Raw genomic sequence first — 8616 nt, 5'->3', positions numbered from 1 at the left:
TAACTTGTAGGATTTGCCACATTGAAGATCTTAGGTCCAACAACAACCTTCAAAGGTACTGTCTCAACAGAATCTACACTTAAAATTGCATTAATAGTAGGGTTAACAGATGTAGAAAGTAATGAATTAGACATGTTATTGATATTGTTAGAAAAATTATCATGCATATCTATATGATTTATGTTGGGAGGGGAGGGTGGTAGTGGGTGAGTTTGGGTGAGTATGGTTTGTAGATGATATTAAGATGGTGAGATAAGAGTTGGAGAGTGTCTGAAATTATATGATGAGGCTGTAATGTTTGGGAATAATATTGAATAGGAAAATTTTGCTTTATGAAAAATGACATTCCTTGAGATATACACTTTGCCAGAGGGTAAGAGACATTTATATTCTTTTTGGCACTGACTGTATCTAATGAAAATATATTTGTGAGACTTGTAATTGAACTTATTTTTATTGTAGGGTCTTTGTAGAGAAAAACATGCACACTCGAATGGTTTGAGAAATTCATAGTTTGGTGTGGAATAGGACTTTTAGGGAATTATAAAAATGCTTGTTGAACTTGTGAAAGCATGACCATACTATGTGACTTGTTCTTCCACAGAGTTGGCATTAGGCCCTATTTCCTTGCCACCATGAAGATGAATACCTTCCTCCACCAGTGAATCTGTCTCTGCCTCTTCAACCATTGTATCCTCTACCAGAGTCACAATTGTAGATTTTATAACCAAAGTATTCACAAGTTTCTTTTCTATTATCTAGATCTTTATGCACCATATTTGCTTATGCCACTACCATTTTTATTTTCTTGAACCTTTCACTTCTTTTTGAGCAAGAAGTTATGATTCGAACTTACTCACAGTCATGCTTTGAAATTATCCTCATTCAACTTTATTGTGGCTGAAAAATTTGCAATTGATGCCATTTTTTAGCTCACTTGAGCTTGCAGTTGTGGTTGTACAGCGGAAAGTATTGAATTGCCTATGGATCAGAACGAGAACTCTGATACCATATAAGGTATCAATGATGTTAAACTAAAGAAGAGGAACAACAAAGGAAAAAAAAAAGAATAAGCGAGAAAGTGAAAGAGAATAGGTGTTAGAATCATGTGAACTGTATGAATTGAATCAGTTACAAGAGAGGTCATTCTTGACTATTGCAACCTCTAACAAATTGGATATTGACTGTGCAATCATTTTAACTAATTGATAACCAATTTATTGATATTTCATAACTAACTCAATACAAGCTATATCATAACAATTTAGTGGGTTGAATTTTGGATTTGCGTGAAGTTGAGTTAGGATTGGAATGGATAATTAAGGATAAATTTGAAAAAAAAAATTAACTTCTTGTAGACTATCAAAAAATTAAGGTTTAATTATTCTGTTGGTCCTTATACTTCTTATACTTTTTTTTTCTTTTTAATTGGGTCTCTATACATTGCTTTTAATTTTATAATTTGGTCATTTCTAATATAAAAAATATTAGAATTAACTGAATATTTCTTTGCAGATTAAAAGTATTTATAATTAAAAACCTAATTAGATATTTAATTGCATAGATTTTGGAAAAAATCTTCTGTTAATTTTAATATTTTTGACATGAAAATGACTTAATTACAAAATTAAAAACAGTATAAAGACTCAATTGAAAAGAAAAAAATATATAAGGATCTAATTGAAAATTTAATAAAACTATAGAGACCAACAGAATAATTAAATCAAAAATTAATAATAAAGGTAGAATTTAAACTTATTTCAAACGTTAGAAACAAAATTAAATCAAATTAAATATTAAAAATAATTTTTAAAAATTTTTAAAACGTTAAAAATAAAAAAATATACTTCATTTTTTTTTTATCACTAAGTGAGACTACTTAAATAAGATAGTATAAGCCCAGGGTTTGGAAAGCATCTAAAATAGAGCTAAACAGAAAATCAAAACTAAAATTCAAAATTAATTAGATATGACAACAAACAAGCAACAACTAACCAAACTACAAGTAGAGGATATTTCATTGACTAGTCCTTCTAATCATCACCTGCAAAAATTATATCCGAGTCATTATGCTGACCTTCGGCAATGCCATTAGCCAGCAAAAAGGAATCACTTTCCTCAATGAGACAATGATCACATACACTTCTAATTCACCCAACCAACACCAAGTTAGGATATGCTTCTAGCTACTTTCCATTCATCATGTGCAGACGGATTAGCTAAATTTAGGCACATCTAAATTCTTTATTTAGTTGTTTGTGATTTATTTTTTAGTGTGATTTTTCTTCAATTTTCTATTAATATTAGATGGCATCTTTTTTCTAGAACAATTCTTATATGGTTTTGTTTTTTGGACTTTAGCTCCATTTATTATAAAAATATAAAGAATTAACTACTAATTTAATACTCAAAAGATTTAGATATTTGGTGACGGATTTCGAATACTACAACTTACCGGCAAGTGCACTGGATCGTACCAAATAATAATTTAGGTGAGTGAATATCGATCCCACGAGAATTAATGGATCAAGCAATAATAGTTGAATAATTAAGCTAATCAGACAAACAAATAAGAGTATTTTAAGTTCTAAATTGCATTAAATAGTAATTAAAAGAATATAATTCAAATATGCAAACAATAAATGGGTTGTGAATTTAATATGAGAAAACAGTCAAGGCTTTGTAGATGTTAAATTTTCGAATTAATGGTTCTTATCACTCATTTTAATCATGCAAAGGTTCAATTCATGGCAAACTTTAATTGATTAAACCCTAATTCCTTAGTAATTTAATCTCTTCTAACCAGACCAATCGGCAATTCCTTGGCCACTTAATTTAAATTAGAAGTTTAAATCTAATCCTAGTTTATGAGCCACACAAACCCTAAGTACCCAAAGATAAGATGATTATATGTCACGTATCACATTAAATCCAGGAAATTAGAGAATTATGAGGAGTTGTTTCAAGCTGTTATTCAAGTGATTTAACTTTTTCAATATTCAACAAGAATTCAATTACAAAAAGAGTTATCTTCCAATATACTCTAATTCCTAAGATGAGGAATGAAACCAATCCTTGAAAATAAATAAGTGCATTGATTAAGAGACGAATGACAATAGTATTAATCTATTAAAATAACAGAGCTCCTAACCTTAATAGAGGAGGTTTAATTGCTCATGGCTCAAAGAAAAACCTAGGATTGTAAAAAGTCTGAAAAATATGGAATGAAGAAGAGAGAGGAGAAGAGAGCCCGAAGGGCTGAATCTTTTCTCCTTTTATATCTAATCCTAATTGATTTGAAAATAAAATAATAAACCCTAAAAGATATTGTTTTATTTTAATTAAAAATTAAAAACTAAAGCTAAACAAAGCCTTCCGTGTAACTTGAAGACGTACTGGTGCTAAACGCCAGTCTCGGCGCTTACCGCCGCTGGGGCAGAGAGCTTTCCCTTGGTTCCTGGATGCCTGGCGCTAAACGCCAGATAATGGCGTTTAGCACCACTAGCGCATGGTTCTGGGCACACTTTACGAGATAGCTGTCACTAAACGCCGAGTCGTGGCGTTTAGCGCCAGCTTCACATAAAACTTGCACAAAGCACGAGGCGCATGGCGCGTCCGCTTGACAGCATCAAATTTCTTCATTTTTTCTGCACGAACTCTATCAAATTCGCTCGCATTCTACCTGAAATTAATAAAACCACAACGCAACTCAAAGTAGTGTCCAAACTGGCTTAAAACACAAAAATCTAATAAAAACTCCAAAAATCCATATCTAAATTACTAAAAAAATATAGAAAAGATACTCACGTATCAATACTAACAAAAATATTCTAAAAGATGTTATTAACAAAATAATCTTTAAATAATTTTAATATTTGACAAGCATGGTCATCACTTCACTAGAGTCCATTTTCAAATTAAAGTATAATGCTGAAATGGTCACCAAAATTAAATGATTTAGCTCACTCTAAAAATAAATTATTGATTTAACCACCAGAATTGAAAATTGTTTAAATTAATTAAAAATATCATATAAGTAATTTATTTTCAAAGTTAATCAAATTATTCAATTCTGGTAACGACTTAAGCATTATACTCATTGAAAATGGATTTCAATTGTCAAATTTTAAAATTATTTAAAAATTTTGTTATCGATAACATCTTTTAAAATTTTTTATTATCAGTGCTTGAATCCTTTACGTACAAAATTAGTAGTTCACTCAAAAATAAATAAATAAAGTTGTGTATTGTTTAAATAATAGTATAGTATCCAATCTATTATATAACATTTATTTAAAAAAATGTCTAATTCTATCGATAAATGAAAGGGTAATACTATTTGAACACATGTTTTTCTTCATCAAATTAATAAAAACCAATTTCAGCAACTTGTTTTTCCTTTCTTCTTCTCATCAGATATTTCTCTTTTCACTAGAATACAATATGTTGTTCTCCCAACCCAACAGGTCGAGTGAACTCGATTTAAGGGTCTGCTGCTGGCCAATGAATTACTGCATGCACAAGGCGTGATTCGAACCTCCGACACTTGCTTAAGCGGACGAGTGAACTGACCACTCGACCAACCTAAGTTGGTTAGACAGCTAAGACTTTAACTGAGTATATCTATCATCATGCATTTTTTTTTTTTTTTGTAATTAAGCATGAGTTTAAATCTCACTAGAAAAAGTAGATGAATTCTTTTTTTTTCCCTTTCGGGTCAGGGAGTAGATGAGTTCTAAATGTGTGTGTGTGTGTGAATGTGTGTGACAGTGTGAGTTGTATGAAAATTAATCTCTTTGTGAGGAAAACAATGAGTCTCGTTTTTGGTCCGGTGTCTTCTTTTTTTTCCCTGGTTCATGTTATTTGTGTCATTTCAAATACATCAAAAAGATACTTGAATAAGTTAATAAAATTAAAATGGGCCTAATTTTTGTTTTGGTCCTGATATGGGTATATAGACCCAAAGTCTATATCTGTCTATAGTACATTACTACATTCACGCCACGCTATTAATTCTGGACGGAGTTTCATTTTTAGAAACTAGATCACTCATTACATTAAGTCCCATACTTAATTTGATATCCAAAACATGTCACCACGTATTTAATCATAAGAATTAGTCCTAATATAAGTGATCAGTTATTTAGATCGCATTAATGTTAAAAAGACAATAAAAAATCAGCTTAAATAATTAAAATTTGTCTTACTTAATATTCATTAATTCTAGTAAATGTTAAATAAAATAAGTTTAGATTGTTTAAACTAATTTTTTATTGTCTTTCAAACATTATTATTTAAATTAAGTATCATATCTTAGATTTAAAGAGTTAAAAAATAATAACTAGTGGCATGTGATCTAAAGTGAGTAACTGAATTTAGGGTATTTAATTACAGTTCTTTATAGTTTTATTTAATTTTCAATTAGGTTTCTACTTTTTTTTTTAATTGGATCGTTATATAATATTTTTTTATAATTTAGTCCCTGTTATAACAAAAATATTTGAAATAACAAAAATATTTAAAATAACAAAATAATTCGTTAAAAAAATAAATATTCTTACTATTAGAGTTAGAAATCTAATGGAGGACACCTCCATATTTTTAAAATTTTAAAATAACATTGGTATTTTTTTTTCAGTTTTTTTTTTAAGGTTGATTTCTTAATGTTATTGATGTGAAATTTATTGTTGATTGATTTATGAGCTGATTAGAAATAAATATGGCAGGAGTTGAATTGAAATGTTGAATTGATTTTTGAATTGGTTTATGAATATGAATATGCAGGAGTTTTGTTAATTGTTGAATTGGATTATATATGAATTAGTTTCGCTAATTATAAATTTTGTTTATTGTTGAGTGTTATTGCTGTAATGATGCAAGAGTTGCTGCAATTGTTATGAGAATCGTCGGGAACACAGTGGACACAGGAAGAACTGTTGTGTGCACCATTCATCAACCTAGCATTGACATGTTTGAAGCTTTTGATGAGGTGAGGGGTGATAAGATAAAAGTATCTGCATTTTATAAATTTTTTTTCCTCTCCATTGAACTTGAACCTGATATATCTTTACTTAATATTTCTCCTTTCCATTGGACTTGAATCTGACATATCTTACTTAATATTTACATGTGATTCTAGTTATTCCTAATGAAGTGTGGTAGACAAAAAATCTATGTTAAGCCACTTGTTCATCATTCTAGCCATTTGTTATGTTATGACAGAGCATGCCTATATGGTGGAGATAGTATTATTGGGGTTCCAGTTGCATGGACTTTTTATAGATTGATTGGATCACAATTTTGAGATATAACTACTCTTATAGATAGTGAAGACGGCAAGAATGACAGTTCATGCATAGTTATTTTGGGATCAAGCATGACTTAATAGGATATGCTGCTATTGTGGTTGCTAGAATTGCTGTGCTTTTTGTATTTATCTTTGCTTCTGCAATCAAGGCCCTTAACTTCCAAAAGCCCTTAACTTCCAAAAGAGATAGAGACACTTGATGAATTATTATTATTTGTATCTATAGTAGTTCATAGCACTTTGCTTTTAGGAGCAATTATTATTTTCTTGAATGTTCAATTCTTCGTATACTCTTGAATTTTGAGGTGCAAAGTTTATGCAACTATCTTTTCTTTTTTTCTTCCAATTCTAAATGGTTTTGGGTGTTGTTGCATTATTCTGTTAGATACTTGACACCACTACATCCGCTTTGGTCCATTTAACAACAACATGGTAGCTCATGAGCACTATTCCAGACATATGTGATGGAGAATTGCTTCCAGCGAGTAGTCCATAGACTTGCCCCACTAATCGTGTATTCTATGCATGTCATATGGAGTTTGCCCCTTTAGCTTCATATCCAATTGCTCAAGGTGTCATAGTTCAAGAGTGTCCTTTTTACTACGTTTGTAAATCACACCATTATTGTAATTTATAGTTACTGAGCTGTAGATAGTTGTTTACATATCATTCTTGATTCTTCAACCAATTCAGAGGTTATATGAATGAATTTTGTAATAGTTTCATAATGAAATGAAAAAATGTTGGATTATTATGAACATTGATATAAATTTGAATTTTATTATCAAACATGTCCAGCAATTCATGTCCCATTTTAAAGTTGTTTGACTATAATTGTCAATGTAAAATTAAAATCTTATGATAAAAATTAAAAAAGAAAAAAAATGTGCACGGATTATCATTAATATTTGTTGTAACTAAATATACATTTATTATTATTCAGTTTTAAATTAATACAAAACTGAAGGAAAGAATTACTCTTGCAAAATTTTTTAGATGAAACGATATGAAACATTTTTGTCGTTTTCATTTTCATGCCTTGAGGAAAGGGGTAGCATCAATTCAGTATTTCACACTTTCACTTGTTTTGTCAATTAACCGGCTCACCTGGCTCTTCTTCATTGTTTTGGTACTCTGCCTCAAAATGGCACGTTGTATATTAAACCAATCTCCATCGGCCCAACATATTAACAACACAAAGGATATTTAATAAGTAGGTGAGAGTTAGTAGTTAGTAGATGAATATTTATGAGGTTAGTTGGTAATATCCCTATAAATAGAATAACTCTTGTATTATGTAAAAATAACTTCAATACATATTTATAATTTTCTTTAATACTATTCTCTACCTTTTTCTTGTTCTTGTTATGGTATCAGAGCAATTACGGCTCTATTGATACCCAAAATATGGTTAAAACTTCTAATCCTAATAATCAGTCAACTCCTCCCTTTTCTCCTTCTTCTTCATCATACACAATGGATATTTCTCAAGATCAATCCAGTCCCTATTATATACATCCTAGCAAAAATCCCACGTCTGTGCTTGTTACTCCTGTTCTAATAGGAAATAACTACTATTCTTGGAGCAGATCTTTCACCATGGCAGTTATTTCAAAAAATAAATATAGTTTTTTTACTGGTACAATACCTTTCTCCCTTTCTGAAGATCTTCTCTTCCCAGCCTGGGAATGTTGCAACAACCTCATTCTTTCCTGGCTTTTTCATTCGCTTTCACCATCCATCACTCAGAGTGTGATATACCTCAATACTGTTGCTTCTGTTTGGGTTGATCTTAAAGAATGATTTTTACAATCAGATCTCTTACGCATAGCAGAATTACAAAAAGAAGTTCACGGCCTAAAATAAGGTACATTTACCGTCACTGACTTCTATACTTCTCTAAAAACCTCTGGGAGGAACTTGAAAACTCCAGACCGCTTCCTATCTGCACTTGTTCAGCTAAAACTCATCGAAACCAGGACTTCATCATTAGATTTTTGAACGGCCTAGATGAATGGTATGCAGTCGTTCGTTCTCAGTTACTTCTCATGGACCCTCTGCCTCTTGTGACTAGAGTCTTCACGATGGTAATTCAACATGAGCAGCAGATCCAAATCGGATCTAGTATCCTGGATGAGCAGCGAATTCTTGCTGCCGCATTGGACACCCGACGCGTCTCCTATGGCCGCGAGTGAGGCTCTGGTTCCGCTAGCGTCGAACGTGGTGCTCCTCCTTCCAAGCTTTGCACGTTCTGTAGAAAAGGAGGTCACACCGTGGATGTTTGCTATGGAAAGCACGGTTATCCCCTA

At 31.2% G+C, this 8616-nt stretch overlaps 1 long non-coding RNA gene across 1 annotated transcript; it reads left to right on the top strand.

Annotated features, from left to right (window-relative positions):
• Nucleotides 1–5632: 5632 nt before the first annotated feature.
• Nucleotides 5633–7096, top strand: LOC140181100 (uncharacterized). Its single transcript, XR_011875757.1, has 2 exons — nt 5633–5989; nt 6693–7096. It is a non-coding gene; the product is annotated as an uncharacterized lncRNA (long non-coding RNA).
• The last annotated feature ends 1520 nt before the right edge of the window (nt 7097–8616 follow it).

This window comes from Arachis hypogaea, chromosome 17 (genome assembly GCF_003086295.3).
Source record: "Arachis hypogaea cultivar Tifrunner chromosome 17, arahy.Tifrunner.gnm2.J5K5, whole genome shotgun sequence".
Taxonomy (NCBI): Eukaryota; Viridiplantae; Streptophyta; class Magnoliopsida; order Fabales; family Fabaceae; genus Arachis; species Arachis hypogaea.
This window is presented reverse-complemented; position numbering and strand designations above follow the sequence as displayed.